We start from the raw sequence: 20,091 nt of genomic DNA on the forward strand, positions 1-20,091 counted from the left end.
AGAGGAACAGAGGGGAGGGAAAGGAGATGAAAAAAGTAAAAGAATTGAAGGAGAAAAGTGATGAAAATAGAGCTTTTGCAAATGGGAAAGGAACCAAGAGTTGGAAAGAGCAGAGAGGGAGGGGAGGGTGAGCGGATGAAAAATTTAGAAAGACAATTAAGATGCATTATGTACATGTACTAATCTCCTATGATAAATGAAATAATTATGTATTGCAAATATGTACTAATAAAATAAATAAATATTCACCATGTTTCCATCACATCTTTGTAATTATTGAGCACTTACCATGAAGGAAAGACTATTCTTGCACTGGTCATCTGCAGTGGGGAGCAGTGGATCCATCTATGCCCTCTCCGAAGTAGAGAAGTTACCCTCTAGACTTCTTATTAGGGCTCTTGGCTTTATAGGCAGATGTAATCCAGACCTAGCCATGAACCTGGCTACAAAGAAGAACCTGAAAACTTGGAGTTGTACATTGATTCTGGTCCCAGTTTAGCCATTTTCTGTCTAAGTCTCTTTTCATCTACAAACCTCCATTTCCTCACCTACAAAATGGAGCTAATTAACATAGTTTGGCTGAACTCACAGAGAATGTTGAAAATCAGGTGAAACAGTATAGGAAGAGGCCTTTGTGAACCAAATTCCTCCTAAAAGATAGCTATAAATTGGGCACCACAACACATGCCTACAATCTCAGCACGCTGGAAAACTGAGGCAAGAAGATCTTAAATTTAAGCCCAGCTTTGGAAACATAGTGAGACTTTGTCTCAAAATAAAAAAAAAAAGAAATAGCTGCCTACCTCAGTAGGAAGTCCTGGGTCCATGGCCCAATATTGCTATCGGGTAGCTAGTTCTAAAAGTGTCTCTCCAGATAAATGTTAGCAGGTTTTGGTTATTTGCCTTTCCTTCTAGAGTTAGATTCTATGTTTTTCTAGTCTAGAGCAAAGAATTGAACAGATGGGGTCACACTTAGCCCAGTTTGGTGCATGTTATGAACCATCATGAGTGCTATTGGCAGCAATCAGAGCCAGGATTTGGACATCTCTTGGTCAAGTTTTGCTTTAGGGTCCGGTTGACTCTCTCTACCTTGCCAACAGATTGAGGCCACCTTATTCCTAAAGACTTTTCCATTCCTTGAGTCATTTGGGAGGTAAAAGAAGATCCACAGTCACTCTAGAGAGACAGGGAGGGTAGTCCACAATTAGGTAGACAGATTCTTTAAACCCAGACATCCTCAGGAAGGAGTGAAGCTATTGTTTAGTGGCAGGAGGCCCAAGATCACAGATAGCCTGGATCTGGTCCTTAGATGGCTGTCATTCTCTAGATGTAAGAATAGATTCCAGATATTGAGCTTTCTAGAGGGATATCTGAGTCTTTTCTCTGGGTATTTAAATCCCTTCTTAGCTGGAAAGTTGAGAGTCTGTACAGTGCTATAGTTAGATAATTCCTGAGTTGTGCTACAAACTAGAATATCATGTGTGTACCGTAGGATGGCTCCCTATTTAAGCTTTAAATTCCTCAAGTCTTTCTTTAGTGTGCAAGAACAAAGGTGAGCACTGTCTCTAAACCCTGTGGGAGAACTGTCCAAGTACATTGCTGCTGTTCTCTTGAAATGGAATTTTCCCATTCAAAGGCAAACATAAATTGGGAGTCTGGGTGTAGCGGGGATGGGAAAAAATGCATCTTTTAAATCCATAACTGAGAGCCAATTAGCATTCCCTGAAATTTGTGAGAGAATTCTATATGGATCTGCCACTGGAGGAAGATTAGAGACAGCTTTGTTAATGAGGCAGAGATCTTGGACCATCTGATATCCTTCTGAGGGCTTTAATACAGGAAGTATGAGAATATTGCAAAGGGACTGACAAAGCTTCAGAAGGCCATATTTGAAAAACTAGTCTGTGAGAGGCTGGAGGCCTTCACATGTCTCTTCCTTAATTGGGTACTGTCTTTGGTTAGGAAATTGGCTGGAGTCTTTTAGTCTTATAACTGCTGGCATAGAAGAATTTGCTCTACCAGGTATTCAATTATACCATGCAGCAGGATTCAGCTATTGGCTAATTTGGTCAGGGAGACCTGTGGTACTCCCAATAAGTAAAATCCATTTAGACCTTAGCCAGAATTTGAGAACTGGCCCACAGTTGTATTAACAAATCTCTTCCTAGAAAGAGAATAAGACACTATGGGACAGTTAGAAACTCATGGTTAAACATGTGCACTTAAACAAGGAAGATATCCAGCCATGAAGGGCTCGTTCTAGGCAGGAGGTGAGACAAGGAGGAAGTGAGTTAGCTAAAGCTAGCTTGAGCAAGCCCTCCTAGCCATTGCCCAGTCTAGGCAAAAGCCTTGAGCGTTTACTTTTAAAATGGCCAAATTTCTCTCCTCTGTGTGGGGAAGAGCCATGGTGCCAGTTTAAAAAATTCAAAAATAAAAATGGTTCCACCCTCCTGTTCTTCAAAATCAGGAGCTTAACTCATAAGTCCAGTTAGTAAAAAAGAAAAGACCATGGCAACTGACGTAAGCCCATGTCTACCCATGTGATGAGAATCTAGTATCTCACCGTCAGTCCCAGTGTCACATAGGCTGAGAAAGAATCACCCAGAGTGGGTCAATCTTAATCCTAGCATCACAGCGAAACACAAACCAAGAAAAAAAGCCATCTACAAAACTGGGGTAAGCGAAGACCTCAATTATTTCCAAAACAGAGTAGCAAATTATAACAACAAACATTCTGACGACAAGGACCTGTAGAATGAGCACAAGCAGTCAGAAAGAAAAAATAAAAACCTGTTTCCCTTCCCCCATCCCCATGGCTGGGCCAGGAAGCCCCTCCACAGTGCCTTGAGAAGAATCCCCTATTCCTGGTTAGGGGAGAGAGTGAGGGAAAGACGGTATGTGTGAGGGGCTAGGAAAATGCTCTCTGGTGAGGTCTTTTGAAAATAGGAATGATTATTTGTCTTAATATCAAAAATTTGGAATTACAGAGTAGCACACAGAAACAAAAATGGATCATTACCCCACCACTCATGGATAATCTCTACTGATCAAAGGGTACATTTCCTTCTGCGCACATGGAAATATAATCATTGCCTTAGTGAAAACCCAGTAGCTCCCCATAGCACCTGGAATAAAATCCAAAATTCTTATAAACATCTAATCTTGCCTGTCAATCTTTACATGACCTGGTCTACAGCTGCTCCTCTCTCTGCCTTGTCTCTTTCTACTCACAAGTGTTTATCTTCTTTCTCTTGCCATTACATGCCAATCGCACAGCTTCTCAAGGCTTCAATCTCTGCCTGAAATGCTCTTTCCCAACGTTTTTAGCTGGGTTTTCTTCAGCACACAGGTCACACCCAAAATGTTGCCCCCTTAGATTGTCCTTCCTTCACCACTCACTCTGAATCAGTGCACCTTATGTGTTGTATTACCCTCCTCCTCAGGGTGTTGTGTTACCCTCAGCAATTATTTTACTTGTTCCACGTATGTTGATTGCTCGGCTGCCCACTTTTATATGGACATTAGACATGTTCCCTTTGTGTTCCCAGCACTTAGAGTAGTGCTATGCACACAGGCATATGCATTAAATATTTAACAAGTGAGTGAATTGAATTAATGTATTTGCAAGATAGGATCTTGCTATATTGAATGTTTTGCAACTTGACTTTTGTTTTTACTTACCATGATGGCATCACTTTGTCTTTTAGTATTAATGGAATATTCTGTGGCAGAAATGTATTATAATTTTTAACCAAGCCTATTACTAGCTAAGTGGGGCATTTCTGTGTTTGGTAATTAATTTTACATACTACAATGACCATTCTTATCCATACATCCTGTTTTGTACCTCTCCATCACAATTTCCCTAGGATTAATTCCTAGTAGGGAAATTGTAGGTTCCAAGCATTACAAAGCTTTAATCTGCTGGACATTTCTTGCCAAACTGGTCTGTAGAAAGGTTGCATTAGCTCTAGGTTTGCTTTAATGACCCTCAAGTTTGTGGCCTTCTCAGTGGACTCCTCTGAAGGCCATGGAACGTCATTATTCCCTCTTACCCAGTAGAGCTAAGATTAAGTCATTGCATAAGACAGAACATGCCTGCTTACTCTGGTGAAAGCATCTCCTTTTGCAACAGTGACAGCTGTTAGCCCTACTGGTCATATACAATGAGAGAATATGCAGATATGCTCCACACAATGAGGCATCAAGGCAGAATTCACATCTTTAAGGCTGAGAAGTTTATTATTTCTGGAAACCACTATGATCTGTCTCATCTAGCCTCCAGGAACCCAATTTTCCTCCTTTTGCTGTCCAAACACACCTTGGGCTCAATCAGCTGGCCTCTTTTGAACCCTGCCCTTACCTGGTCAAGTCTTCTGTGTTGTTGCTGCTTAACCGGCCATCACTCTGTATCCTACTCCATTTTATCATGCATTCTGAAATCCCTTTCATGGTCTAGCCTACAAGATTCCCTCTTAGCCCAAAACCGCTAGCCTCTCTTCTGATATTTAATCATCTTACTGCCTTGCACTGCTTGTATCCTGTTGTGCATGAGTAAGTTGAAATCTCCAACTGAGTCTTTTATGCCCTCTGGGAGGTCACTCGTCATGTCATAGGATTATGGGAGAACTGGCACTGGGATGGAGCCTCAACTCTGCCACCTACTAGCTATGTGATTTGGGACAACGTAGTAAACTCTTCTGAGCCTCCGTTTCCCCATAAAATGGGGATCATACTATTGCTGATATAAAGGGATTGGTATAAAATGGGGATCATACTATTGCTGATATAAAGGGATAATTTAAAAGATGTAAGTTACTTAGTCCTTGGCACAGAGGAATCATTACAAATAAGAATGTAGTATTTATCTTAATTTTGCTTTTCTGTACCTCTAATAAAGGCCAGTAACAAGTACAAGAGGAAATATTTGTGGAATGGAAGAAACTGAAATTGTGTAAGTGTTCACTGAACATATATTCATCTTTACTAGCCAAAAATGGGTGTGGGAGGTGGTGGTGGTGGGTACTCATCCAGACCCTCAGGACCTAGGGCAGGGGAGAGGCAGAAATCACTCTGCACAGCCAAAACCTTAGATCTTACTCCAAAACTCCCTCAAGAGCAAAGACCTGTATTGGATTTAATCTCCATACTCACCTAACAGAAATGTATTTTTATGCCTTCAAGCTAGTAAGAGCTACCATTTACTGCAACTCTCTCTGTGTGCTGGATCTGTGCAAGAGGCTTTGGAAAAATGTGATTTCACTGAAACTCACACACTATCTAGAGACAAGGATTCTTATCATGGAAAAGAAAACAAAGTCAGAAAGTTTAAGAAACTGCTCAAGGGCAAAGATGTAGTGGAGGAAGAAAACAGAGGAGCCAAGATTTGAACAGAGGGGTGCTAAATAAATACATACCTACATAGAATAAAGAAATAAATAACATTTTAAAAAAGAGGCCGTTCTTTACCAACGGATATGAACATTCTCCCATGCAATCAGACAGCACTTAAAGGGAGCTGCGCTGAAGTCTCGGAGAGCCCCATAGGAGACTTCAGCCTTCTAACAGATGTGTCAGGGACAGTTTCTATTTCCGGTGCCCACTGCAATCTCCAGGGAAATTGCTCCCCACCCCCTGCTCTGCGTCACAATGTTCTTGTTTTTCTCCTGGGCCTCATGACTCAGCATGCAGCACCAGATGGCTTCCTGCATTTGCAGCTTCGTTATGGACCCTAGTATAGTAAATGCACCCAGAACAAGTTGCAAGGAAGAGTCAGGACCCTTCTGCCCAAACCCCCATTGTGGACACCTTGTGGTCCACTAGTCTTGGGTCGCCCCCTTCCCCTTCTCCAGCCCTAAGATCCTCACACGTGGCCCCAGGGCATCCTTGGGCACGAAGGGCCCAGTTCTCCTAGATCTAGTGACCTTGGGCGATTTACTTTCTGAACTTTAGCCACTGGACCGCCAAGAACACTATTATTTCCTTTTTCTTGGAGTTGGTTACTGAGTTATTGTCACATGATGAAATACAGAACAATCTGTTAAATTTAAATAACAGGTAAATGACTATTTTTTAAATATAAGTATGTTCCATATCTTTTGTTCAAATTTTACCTTGTGTCCTGTAACTTTATTTGCCAAGTCTGGCATACCCGTGTGAAGTATGGAGTAGGAAAACCGAGGAAAATGTTTTGTCATCTGTCAAGAGCTACACTTAATGCAACCTTTGTCATGAGACATGTATATCCTCCCACAGCAACCAGCTCCATGTGGAGCATAGAACATCTCTGCAGGCAGGTGATAGAGAATCTTTGGGCCACCTCAGCCTGTGAAGTGGAATAGGGGTTCCTGTTTGTCAATTGGCTGCCTGCTAGACATTTCACCTCTGAGCCTTCAGTGGGTCCCCATTTGATTCCTCCCAATGCTTGAATGAGAAATAGCAGGGCCACAGATGCCCAAAGCTGACTGCCTGGCGAGTGTCTGGACCAAATCTAGTGAGTTCATGGCTAAAAAGAATGAGGCAACATGACTTACAAGTGTTGTGTCATAAAGGATGTACTCGCACAATATTTAGCTCTAAGATGTTCGTGCAGCCCTGCTTAACATGGAAAAACAAAAGGAAAGCAGCTAGCGCACTATATATAGACCACTTGTTTATTTTGGATTTTGAGCGGCTCCTCCTACTAGAAATCTGAATTATGGAAGGGGAGGGAGTTTTGCTGTTTTATTCTTCAGAACAGTGCCTTGGCCCTGGAAGGGTGGAACAGTTGATGAACTGAAACCAGTTTGACTGGTTATGTTAAAGAAAAAAAAATGCATTCATACTCTGTCACCAAGGAATCTTTCCTAGCTAATTACCCTCCTTTTTTGCTGAAGAATAGCCACAGCTTTCCATTTTCAGAGTAATTTATACCACTTCCCAACAGAATTGTTGCCCACCAGTGACCCACTCAAGGGTCTAGTTACCAGTGCTTTGTCTGCCTTCCCCCAAACTCCCCAAAGATCTAATGCTACATTTTGATCATTAGCAGATTTTTGTTGTCTCCTGTGTTTGTCTGTTATATGTTGTCTTGATAAATACCTGACTCACAGTTCAGAGGCTGAAAGTTCACATGGCATTGTCCTGGTTCTGGCAAGGGCCCCCTTGACTACATCCCATTTTGGTGGATGGTATTTCAAACGACGGTGAATCCTAGGGCAGTAGTGATTGCCCAGCATGTAGTAAGCATTTGGATTCTGTGACTGGCCACATCATTAACAAAAGAAATACAGGCAGACCTTGGAAACATTATGCTGTCTGGAAAGCCCTAAGAACCATGTTGGTTTTGCCTGAGAAGTGACTGGTGGAGGAGCCGGACATGGCTGATCATTTCAGGGAGGCTCACCAATCTCTGCAGCTGCCTTTGGGTCCTATCGCCTGAGTTGGCCCTTACTGTATTTGGTTCTACCTTGAACTGTCACCTTTAGGCATTCTTGCCTCATAATTTTCAAAGCTGCCTCCTCACCTGCCCTAGTCCAGACCTCCCCATGTTTCCCCTTCTCGCTCATCCTTTGCTTCCCTGATTGCATACTTTCTTTCACAAGTCTACCCTCCCCACAGTCCCAGAGGGATCTTTTTGTGAACTACATGTCTTTTGCAGTCATGTTGTCCCATTGTATGAAATTTAGAATGCCTAATATTGTCTCTAAAATGTTTCTAAGTTTCTTTCAGGGAGAGAAGGAGATGGAAGTTATGCTCTTACGGCTGTTTGCAGTTCTGAATCCCGGGTTCTGCTACAGGTTAGTGTGGGAATTGATCATTCTGCACTAACATCTACACATCTGTACCAAATACCCTCCAATTGTATATCACATCCACTGAGGCCTGGCTATGGCTGTTGTTTTAGTAATTTTCTACTTTTATAGGAAAATACCATAGAAGGGCAATTTATAAAGAAAGGAAGTTTATTTAACTCAGGATTCTGGAGGCTGGGAAGTCCAAGAGTATGGCACTGGCATATGCTTGGTTTCTAGAGAGGACCCTGTGCTACTTTTTTGTAACATGACAAGTGGACAAGTGTTGGGGGGAGGGGAAATGTGCTTTATGACAATGTACTCTCCTGAGGGCAAACTCAGTCCTACAAGAACAGGATTAGTCTGTTCAGAAAGGCAGAGCCTTTGTGGCCTAAACAACACCCACTAAAACTTGCACCCCAACACTGTAAAATTGGAAATTTATTATTTCCATTTTCTTTCCAATATTAAGATTTTTAACACATGAAATTTTGATGGAAACATTCAAACCACAGTTGCCCCTTTCCTCATTTTTCGCCCCAGAAAATTCATACTCACAGAATGTCATCTTTGTGTAAGTCTTTGCTAAATTTGTCTGGTTGGAGAAACTTATGCATCAGCAAGATATCACCTTTGATATTTTTTCTTTTCTTAAATAACATATAATTGCACATGTTTATGGGGGACAGTGTGATGTTCTGATATGTATGTATGCAATATATGATGATTAAATTTGAATAACTAGCATATTGATCATTTTAAACATTTATGGCTTCTTTATGACGAGCGCTTTCCAAATCTTGTTTTATAGCTATTTTTAAATATATAATCTCATTGCTAACTAGAGTCATCCACTTTTAAATAAATAGGAAATGCATACTTGGAGCATTTTTTTTTTCAGTGGAGAGCAAAACAATGATTAAAGTATCAGAGGTAATACAGAGGAGGTGGAATAGGCTGACATAGGAAAGTGGTTTTTCGACATCACCATGGAGCTGATGTTCAGCCCCACACTGCATACACTTACCTCTTGGACTTCCTGTTGCAAGATATAAATAAACTCCCACATGTCAGGTTACCATGAGTCAGGTTTTCTGCTCCCTGCAGCTGAAATTAGTCCTACCTGACCCCTCCTACTTAGCCCCGAGTCTTCCCCTTCTTCCACCATCCCTCTTGAGTGCCTTACTTGTCTTTTTCTTCTAGTTGAAAAGATAGTATTTCTTACTGGCGTACAATTCACTGTTTACCCATGATAATGTAAACTCCACATGGAAGAGTTGGTCCTTCCCCATGGTAACCCCAGAGCCTAACTTAATATTTGGCACATGGGAGGGGAGGTGCTTGATAAATATTTGTCAAATACATGAATCAGTGCAAATTCAGTCATGTCGTTCTTCTTTTAGATGAGAAAATCCAAACTATTCAGTTGCTCAATCAAGGCTCTTCTTACACTGAACCCTGCCTCCTGCCCACTTTGTACCCAGCCGCACTGCTTGTCCTGCTGTTGCCTGTTGAACTTCCGCCCGGCCTTTGCATGTGTGCTGCTAAGCATCCACTGCACAGCAGACACCCTTTTCGGTAGAGCAGTGCCCCTGGATCCATGAAGGATGTGTTCCAAGGCCACTGGTGGATGCTTGAGGCCATGAACAGTACCAAGCATTATTATATTTTTTTCCTATTACTTACATAACTATGATAGTTTAATTTATAAATGTGGCACACTAAGAGATTAATAATAATAATAATGATATAGAGCAATCATATATTATAATAAAAGTAATTTTATTTTAATTTATACTTTATTTTTTTCCAGAACTTTCCATTTAGTATTTTCAGACCACAGTTAGCCATGGTAAATGAAACTGCAAGGAGCTAAGCTGTAGGTCAAGGGGAGTACTGCATGGGAGATAATTTAATGAACCAGGAAAGACTGAGTCTGTATCCCCTCAGAGCTTAAGAAAAAGGAAAGGAATTGGCCAGGCACTTACAGTCTCATCAGTGTTTTGTTTGTTTCTTTGTTTTTGAGACAGCATCTCACTTCTGTAGCCCAGGCTGGCCTCTAACTTACAGTGGTCCTCCTGCCTTAGCCTTCTGAGTGCTGGGATTACAGGCATGCACCCGGCTCATCAGTCTTAATGAAAGTGGGAATGCAGCGAATTACAAGAGCTTCTCATGCTCTAAATAGCAAGCTCCTATTCATCCATTAAGAACAAATTTCAAGAGCCTTTCCTCTAGGAAGCCTAAAGTCTTGAGCTGGAGCGAGTGATTCTTCCACAACCCCTGGGCCTTCTGCTGTTGCAGAACTCAGCCTACTCTATTATCTTTGCCCCTTTGTCTGTCCAGCAACCTGTGAGCCCGTAGGGCAGAAGCCTTGTTTCATGAATCTCTGTGTCCCCAAGGTCCTGTGCAAGGCTGCCCACGGATGTCATCATTGAGTTTGGCTACTGACCTCTCCCTTGCTTGGCTTGTTCCTCTCTGTCCCAGCCCCTTTCTCCTTGCTGGAATTTCAGGCTTCCCTAGTATCCCTGTTTCACACTCAAGTCCCTGAACATTTTTGTGTCTTCAAAACGAACCCCTCCTCTTCCTAGAAAAGTACTCTTTCCCCCTAGGATAACTAGCAAAGCTTAGATAAAAGGCCAGAAGAAGTGATCCAAACTATTTGGGATTGCTTTCTGGTTTTTTATTTTCCTTTATCCTCAAGATAAGCCCCTACCTCTTTTCTCTCACCAGTCCACACTCTTTTCTCAAAACATGCTGGGTTTCCCACACCTTTGTACTTCTGTACACACTGTTTTCCTCTGGCAGAGATGCTGTTCCAAACTGTCTCACCCTAATAAAAGCTGCCTCCTCTTGAAGCTCAGTTCCCATGTTATCTCCTCAATACGACTTCTATGCCCCCTCTGTACTCTCAAGAAACATGAGTTTCCCACAGTGCCCTGTTCTTCCTTGGCTATTGCCTGATCCTATGGCATCCTGGCAGCTCAGCTATCTCCACAGATTCTCAGGAGGTTTCCCATTATTGGGATTCCACATTTTATCCTTTGTTGCTTTGTCTTTCCAGTGCTCTGCCTAGAGCTCGGCACCCTGTGGAGCCAAACTGACTATTGTTGCTTTGGGCAACTGAGGTCTTGGGTAGGGAGTGGGTGTTTGGGGAGGGGAAGCGGTTACCTTTGCTGGGAACAGCACCTTGATTTGCTCTGGGGAATGAACCCCCTCCCCTCCAATCTATCTGGCTTGAGTGGAGGTCCAGGATAAGGCCTGTGACCCAGGCAGCAGCTCAGCTCTCTATCTCTGACCCCAGAGATGGCTCAGCTGTGGACATGCGAGCACATTGAATGGTGAGAGGGCAGCAACAAAATTAAAGATGCATATGGAGACTGTGGGGAGTGATGAGGGCAGAAGAAAAATGGTGAACCTAAATTATTGTTAGTGCCCCTAAAAAGCGCCTACGGAGTTCAGAATATTTGACGGAACCTGGATACACTCATTCTCTGTCCTTCTAAGCAACCAAAGCGTCCCACCCCAAATCTGCAATCTTTGTGAGATAAATATTATCCACACTTACCGGTGGGATTTCCTACACTGAAGGAGCTGGGGAAGGTGGTGGATTGAAGAGTGCGGGCTTTGGAGTCAGACAATGAGAACTGGAGTCTTAGCTCTGCTGCTCGCTGCACACAAGTCCCTGTGTCTTTGCCCATTGGTCTCGTCATTAGTAAGCTGCGCATATCAACTTGCACCACCACTGAAATAAATTCAAAGCACAAGCAAGTAGTACTTAGCTATTACTGTTATTCTGTGTAATTATGATTGGTAGTCTGGTGCCATCACTCATGGTAGAAGATGTCCAAGATAGTGAGATTTATACAAGGGCACAAAGACGGGTATGGTGGTGCACTCTTGTAATCCCAGCACTTGGAAGGCTGAGGCAGGAGGATTGCTGTGAGTTCAAAGCCAGTGTGAACTAAGTGAAAAGACCCTGTCTGAAAAACAAAACAAAACTAGGGCACAGAGAGTGAAAAGAAAAAGAGCAGACATTATGCAAGTATAGTTAGGCAGAAATCTTGTGAATGCAAGTGATGGGAGCTCAACTTTAAACATACTTAAGTGAAGTAAAAAGTATTATGCACACAGCTGAGAAGTTCCAGGTACGTGTGGGAAGGATGGATCTCTGGTTTTCTTCCCTCTTGACTTTTCCTTCCTGTGGGCAGCCTTGTGGTCAGGAAATCTTTGTGCACACAGAGGCCCCAGCTCCTCCGGGCTGGCATCTGCACAGTTAGCACTCTCTGTAGACACACAGAGGGTTTCTTTCCTAACATTTCTGACAACAGTCTGGAACTGAGTCTCATTTGCGTAATTCAGTTGTATTCACATTGTGGAGCTAATCACAAGCACGAGAGCATGTTCTGATTGGCTTCGCCTTAGCCACACGATTATCCTGAACCACAAGGGAAGAAGAGACTCAAACTCATCATAACCACATGGACTGAGAGAGGGAAGGGTGTCTCCCAGGAAAACTAGGGTGCTGCCACTCAGAGAAGGGGAGTATGGTGCACAAAGAAGAGCAATAGTTGGTCCCTAGAGTAGGACATGGGCTGTCCAAGGGAGGGAGGGCTCTGGAAGGCTGGGAAGCTGGTGGGGTCAGCACAGGCCAGGCTGTGTGAAATTGCTGCCTCTGGCTTTGGTTTCCAGCAGGCCTCATGCAGGAACATGACTCAGCAATACAGCTGCTACATATGTGGTTTGGCGGCCAACCATTCCCCTCTGCCCTGATGCTGTGCCAGTTTGTCCCCAGAGCTGGCCCCAGATCCCTCTTACAAATGTTGGCAGCCTGGGCTTCTGGTTGCCCCTGGGAGGGGGTCTCTGCTTTCCTCATAGTAACACCTTGTCTTCCCTCTTCTTCCTTGCCCCAGGGCAAAGTCTGGCAAGTGTCATGTAAAGGGTCAAATGTCACCTTGACCTTTGATGAGGCATTCTGGACGAGTCTGTTGTGGCCCCTCTCTCTGTCCAAGCAGGAGAAAGACCAAGACAGTTTGACTGATTTTCTAGGCCCTAGAGAGGAACAGGCCAAGAGGCTGGGCTGGGTGTCCCAGAGAGCCGGGGAGAGGGCTTCTCAGCACCCCCAGTGATATAGGTGGTGATGAGAGAGGTCCTCTGTAGACAAGAAAAATAGAGGTGGGGAGATGATTCCCAGACGCCCTTGAGAGACCTTTCCTGACAACTCCGGCATGTGCTGAACTCTGGAACAGAAAGGCCAGTCAAATCCCATCTCTGCACCAAGCCTAGGGAGTTACGAAAGGCAAGACCCCAGGTGATGGAATGCTCTTACAGAAGGAAACTTAAGGGATTATAGACAAGTGGGTAGGATCAGAGGAGCCAGGCACTGAGCTGGCCTTTGAAACAAAAATTGCTGGCTGGGTGAAGAAAGGAGGAGGCTCCCCCAGACAGGAACACAGACTTTATTCTGAGTATTTCCAAAGTGTTCGGTCACACTAACAAACTGTTAAATAAAATTCGTCATATTTCCCAGCATGACCATGGAGCTTCCCAGGGATCTGAAGCCCAGGTTAGGAAAGGGGGCTCCTTGGGTTTTCATACCAGCATGGGACTGCTACCTTCCCCACTCCCCCCCACACCCCACACCATCTGGCCTGTGAGCAGCTCTGGACAGACATCTGGACATTGACTGACACACCTAAGCTCGACCCACAGCCCCAAAAGCAGCTGCCCCATGGTCAGTCCTTCTTCCCTGACACTCGTCACTAGTGTGGCTGTGCTGAAGCAGGGAGGAGGCCACTGAAACGCAGGCCTAGGGATGGAGGCCTCTCGTGCTGTCAGAGGTACTGGATGGGGACTCAGGGAAAATCAGGTTCTTACCATTTCTACCTGAGATCTGAAGTTAGTCCTTGAATCTGTCTGGTCCTCACTCTTCTCCAGACTCAAATTATTTCATCTCTGAGTTTCCTTCTAGCTCTGGTCAAGGGTCAGAAAGCTGACCCTGCCTTTCCTCAGGTAAGTAGGAATCATTCACTTGCTTCTCTCAGCCCTCCTGACTGGTGCCAGTGCGCCCAGGGTCAAGACGATCTTCAGAATTCATCACTCAGACTTTTCTAAACCTCAGGCCTGGACCCTGAGAAACAAACAAACTGACAACGCCTTTGATTTCTCTCCTTCTGACCTTAGATCATAAAAGCATGCCAATCTTGACCTGGCTTGTGGAGGCAGAGTCCTGGTCAGGACCCCCAGGAAGACACACCCTTCCTGACGCCAGCTACAGCCAGGTCTGCAATTAGATCCTTGAAGAAAACTAAATTAGGAAAATTGAAAAGACAGAGGGTTCCAGACCTTGTGTAGGAAAAACTGGTGTGGGCCTGTGAGTGCTGCAGGACTCAGGGACAGGCCCGAGAGGACAGATAAGGCTAAGGAGGAGAGAAAGGGTGAGGGCTACTGTAAGCAGCCAGCCAGTTTTACTGCATGCTGTGACATGTGACCATATTTTCACCTACATTTTCCCAGTAATTTAAGGCTTTCATAGACCAGTGAAATCCCTTTCTTTCCAATGTCCCCAGTTTTGAAAGCTGACAGGACCGTTCACCTTTTATTTTGCCGCAGAAAGACATTTAAAAAATTAAACACCTATTCAATTGTTTATCTGGTTGACAAATATTTATTGAGGGCCTACTTTGCACCAGGCATTCTTCAGACCCTGGCATACAGCTAGAACAAGACAGACACAAATCCCTGCCCTCCCGAAGAGAGTCAGACAATGGGCCCAAGCAGGAAATGACAGAAGGTCAAATGGGGTAAGAGCTCCGGAGAGAAAACAGGTTAGGGAAGGGAGTAAGGGCAGGGGTGGGGCAGGAAGGTTATAATTTTCAATAAGGTCATCAGGGGAGGTATCTGTGAGCAGGAGACATTGGAATAAAGTTCTGAAGCTGGTAAGGGAGTGGCCTTTCGGGTGGGGGTGGGAGTGGGAGGGAAGGAGCCCAGGAACAGGGGACTGCAAGCAACAAAGGTCCTCAGCATGCTCAACTGCAAGAAATAAAAACTGAGGAAGAAACGGAAGGAAATTAAAAATAGAAACCCCAGAATAAATCCTGGTCCTCTTAAGGGAGGGCGATTGGTGATGTATTATAAGACACATGTACGCGCACACACACACACACACACACATACACACAGAATTGTTCCTCAGTATCCAAGGCGGCTGGATTCCAGGAACCCCATGGATATCAAATTCTGCCAGTGTTCAAGTCCCTTATATAAAATAGCATAGTTTTTGTATGAAATGTACCCATACCCTTTCATATACTTCAAATCATATCTAGAGACTTATCATACTTAGTACAATGTAAGTGCTACATAAATATTTGTTATACAGTAATATTTAGGGAATAATAACAAGAAAAAGGTTGTACATCTTTGGGACATGTGTAATGTATTTTCCAGAACATTTTTGATCTGCTGTTTGTTGAATCCATAGATACAAAACCTACTGATATGGAGAGCCAACTGCACACACACGTATATTGTATAACACACACACACACACACACACACACACACACATATATATACACGATAATTATTATGATTTTAAGCTGTACAAAAATAAAAATTTGTTCCAAGTCAGTTTTTGTCCACAGGTGAACACGTGGCAATTTATAGCTATGGCAGTACACAGATGAAACATCTGAACTTCGGAAAGGAAGCTGCTCTTGCCTGTGACACAACACACAAGGGCAGATTTGACCTTATAGCCAGCAGAGCCTTTGCTCTTACCCACCTGCCACTCTGGCTGTCTTGGCACTCACAGCTCACCCCCAGCCCCAGGGCTCCCCGGGTGCTGATTAAGAGGACTGCTTTGTCATCCGGTTTAACCTGATTTCTCTTCTTCCTTTTCCCCCAAACTGCAGGTCTTGTGGACAGTCACCCAACTGGCAGGACAGGTGGGTGGGTGGGCAGGACCGCAGACTGCACTCTTTCCTGGAGATCAATGAGCAGCTCCCTGGCGCCAGGCCTGCTGGGGCCTAGGTGTTGGCAGCTGGCCTATTCAGGAAGCCCAGTTCTGCTGGGAGGGTGTGGCCTGGAAGGTTACATTGCTTCAGACCGGTTCAGGCCACTGAGCACAAGAGAGCACCTGCTCTGTGCTTAACTCTGAGACCTTTGTAAATGATCTCACTGCAGTGCATTCTTTCAGCCACGTGGACAGAGTAGTGATAGATCCATGCACTCATTCACTTGCTCATCCACACCTTCATTCCACCAAAGTTTGCCAAGCACCATTTCCTTCCAGGGAATATTGTCTGAGGCTCCAAGATGCGTCAGGTGTAGTGCCAGGCACTTGTACTCTTATTTTGAGTATGGCATAGGATGAGAGTCTTCAGGATAGATTTGTTCAGACTGGAGGAGGCTCAGGTCAGATTTGGGCAGGCACTTGCACTTTAGGGTGGGGCAGGGCATTTAGGCAGGTGAACAGCCTGAGCAAACGCTGGGAGAGAACAGTGTTTGAGAGCCAAGAGCTGATCCTCTGGAACAGGGTTTCCCTGTAGGCAGTGGAGAGAGAAGTGGTTAGTGAAAAAGGAGGCTGGAAAGGTACATTGGCTGTCTGGCCTCTGAGTGGCCTTCCGCCACCCACCCACCTCTCCGACCATCAGTTTGCAGCCCTGTAAGCCAAACGTAATGTTTTTAATCTTGTCTGTCTAGGGAACCTTTGAAGGTCAAAGGAACCACAGAGATTTTACAAGAAAGAGACAGAGACAGAGACAGACAGAGAGATCTATCTCATGCTTATTTAGTTTCAGGCCTGACTTTTATGTTCTTATGGTCCCCAGTTCAGCCTATGGCCTGGATTTTGATGGTTCCTTCAAGGCTGGCTTCAGCCACAACTTACCCAGCCCCCAAGGTGCTCCTGGGCATCAAGTATTTATCTGCTCATTTGGATTCCTGGGGCTCTGCCTGTAGAGAGCCAGCATGAGGCAGATGGACACAACAGTCCCCAGTCTGATTGTCCATTCAGGCACGTGTTTTCCCTGAGATGCCCTGCAAATCAGTCTGGCCCTCAGCCTCAGTTTCCTCCTTGACGAAATGAGAATGAGCATAAGGTTATTGTAAGATGTACTGAGCAAATGTTGACATGGAGCTCGCGTCCGCCTCCATGATGGGCTGCTACTACTGGTCTAACCAGGGCCTCCACCATTTCTGCCAGGAAAACCTAGGGGCAGAAAGGCTCCTGCTGCTCCAACCCACAAGACTCTGCTGGGCTGGGGGGCCCCAGCTGAGAGTCAGTTACTCATTCCATTCATGCACTGCCTTACTCCTTCAACAAACATCTACTGACCATCTTCTAAGCACCTAGCATAGCACTGAGTTTCTAACCTTGAGTGGAAACTTCTGAGAAAATTCAAACTAGCAGGCAATGTAAAATTGAGTGCTCCATAGAAGAGGTGAGCAGCAGGAGGAAAGGCCATGGAAATTGGGAAGTAGGGCATGGTAGGAGCGTGTATCACTGGAGCTCTCTTGGGTGAGGTGGCTTTTCACAGAATTTGTGGAACTCAGATGGGCGGGAAGAGCAAAGGGGCATGCCAGAGAAAGGGAGCTGCCTGTGCAAAGGTACAGAGGGAGGACTTTGTGCGGCCACCAGACCTGCTCAGCTGGAAGGAGTGGGTGGAACCTGCTTGTGCTTGTGCAGGTGGCCTGGGCTGGGTAGGAGAGAATCAGGCAGCCAAGCACTTCCTGCAGCCTGGGATTCCAGGGTGTTGACGGGGTGAGGCTGTGACACCCTTGAAGCCACAGGTACTGAGGTAGAGCCTGGAAGGTAAGGAGGCAGAAGTGTCCGCAATGATGGGCGCCTATCCCTGCCTCTTTACATAGGACACAGGTGGGAAGAAAGCAGCCCTTGCTTTCAGCTCACTGTGTGACTTCCAGTTGGTCACTATGTTCTCCTAAATGTGCAAAATTAGAGTGAGTGGGCTGGATGAACTCCATGTTTCTTTTAGCTATGAGGTCGAGAATCATTTTGTTGATTCCAGACGCACCAGTCATTGCAGACCTACCCATCCCCCATCTTGGCAGTCACCATCCCCACCAGCTAGATGGTTGGCTTATGTGGCAATGCTTGTTTTACGTGGGCCTTCTCCTCTGACCACCTAGACTGTGAGAGATCCTAGTCCTGGAGAAACACACTGCACATCCAATCAGATGAGTCCATTGGAGAATTTAAACCAAGACATCAAGGCTTGGAACAATTTGCTAGCGTTAGCTCTTAGCAACAAGGTTATAAGAAGAACTAATGTGCGTTGGCCGCTTATGCTCCTGTGTACTATGTAAAAATCTCATCATATCAACCCTGTGAGTTAGGCTTTATTAGTATCCCAGCTTCACAGATGAGAAAGCTATTTCAGTGAAGGACGCATTTTTCACATCATATGTGGGTAGCTGTGATACATCCCAATTCTCCAAGATAAAAAACCTTTGGAACAAAAATCAAAACATGCTCATATATTTATCAAAAGCATATAAAATAAGTGTAAGATAGCTGTAGAAGAAGCTGCATGATATTGTTCATGCAAATACTACATACCCTGAAGTGAAATTCTAAAGGGAAAGCCCAAGTATGTTGTATTAATAATGAAGCAAAGCATTCTCTGGAATTTGCACAACAGATACAGAATTTAAGACACAAAGCTAACAGGAGTTTTTGGCCCTGGAAAGGAGTCCACTGAGATCATACGACTTATATCTGCCATTCTATATACTGTAGAAGTCTTCAGTGTATGTCTTTTATCAGTAATATGGGCACACTGTAAATATGTGAGGGGGAAGGATGTGGGTGTGGAATATTATGCTTTGTTGCAATTTGGTGGTTGCAGAGTTGCTCAGCTGGCATATGCAGTCGCAAAGCTTCATGGATAGGATGTGACATGGGTCTTTCTTCCTTCACTCTGTTTCTTCCTTCAGGAGACAGTAGAGCTGAGCTGAGCCCTGTAAACTAACCTCCCAGGCAGGCTGAAGTTCTGGGGGAGCAAGAAGGAAAAGCCTGCAAGACAGCACAAGTCTGCAGCGAGACTACTAGGACCAGAGAGAAGGGGACCCCAGGAGGATACGGAGAAATGACTTGGCTCTTCTGAAGCCCGGCACACGCCCTGCAGCCTGAGTCTGTGATAGTGCTTTGCATCCCAGTGTTCATCTCTCCTTCCTGTGAACTTTTCTGAGTTCAAGGCTGTTCTGACAACCAAACACTTCCAGCTGAAGGACCACAGTGATGGAATAATGTGCTATTTATAAATGCCCTGGGGTAGGAATCCTACTTTACCACTCAACTGTACAAGAAGCATCACATTATTATATATCCTTGAAGTCTAATTAAATCTGACCCCGATTCCACATTCTTGCCAACATGGCTGGAAGTACCATCTCAGTTGCTGGTGAGAAGAGGAGATGGGGCATTGCCCTCTTCTTTATGGCAATGAACTATCTGGCAGGCTTCTACCTGGAATGTGTCTTTGGTCCAATTCTGCAACCATAACACTGCAGTCTTCCTCCTTGACCCTCTTGCATGGTCCCCTGTATGCAGATATCGCTGGTATTGTCATGCAAGATCTGGCCGCCTGAATTGAATGTGCCTCTTGGCCACCTCCTTGGAAATCTCCACCTGATTCTCAGCCTTGGGGAATCTTCCCTCTTTCTCATCCCACTTGAAAGCACTTATTTAGCTTTGTCTCTTCCCTACAGCAACACCTCAAGGCCAGGTAGCCTGCCGCTGAGCACCTTCTAGGCAAACTTGCAGGCTAGGCTGCTGTTTGTAGCAGAGGAAAGAGCGTGAGTCTACAGCAAAACATGCAAAAAGAGTAACCCAATCTGTCACCTGATGCCCTGATAGTTACAGAAGCCACCACTCTCCCTCCTCCAGGATGAGTGCTCAGCCAGGTACTTAGGTCCACTGTGGCAGCACTGCAGGGTCCTGGAATTCCTACTTGCCGCACAAGACCCAACTGCTCTATGCCCTAGAGACATGGGGTCAACAGGAGGCTCCAGCCAGCTGCCGAATGTTGCTCTTCCACATGTTCTTTTCAGGGGACTTCCCTGACCTTGGCCTTGGCAATTATAAGTGAATGTTTATTGGATATGGAAAAATTACTGTATAAGCTCAAATCTGGCCTTCTTACCTGCTTGTTTAAAACTCTCAGCCTTGAGATAATTCCCAAACTCCTCAATGCAGCTTTTGAGACCTTAGGTGATCCGATTCCTGGTTATCTTTCTAGCCTTAATATCTAACCTTACCCGTCTCACATTTATGGTGTGCTACAGAATCACATAGCCT

Source organism: Chinchilla lanigera, unplaced genomic scaffold (genome assembly GCF_000276665.1).
Source record: "Chinchilla lanigera isolate Chin_1 unplaced genomic scaffold, ChiLan1.0 scaffold00007, whole genome shotgun sequence".
Lineage (NCBI taxonomy): Eukaryota > Metazoa > Chordata > Mammalia > Rodentia > Chinchillidae > Chinchilla > Chinchilla lanigera.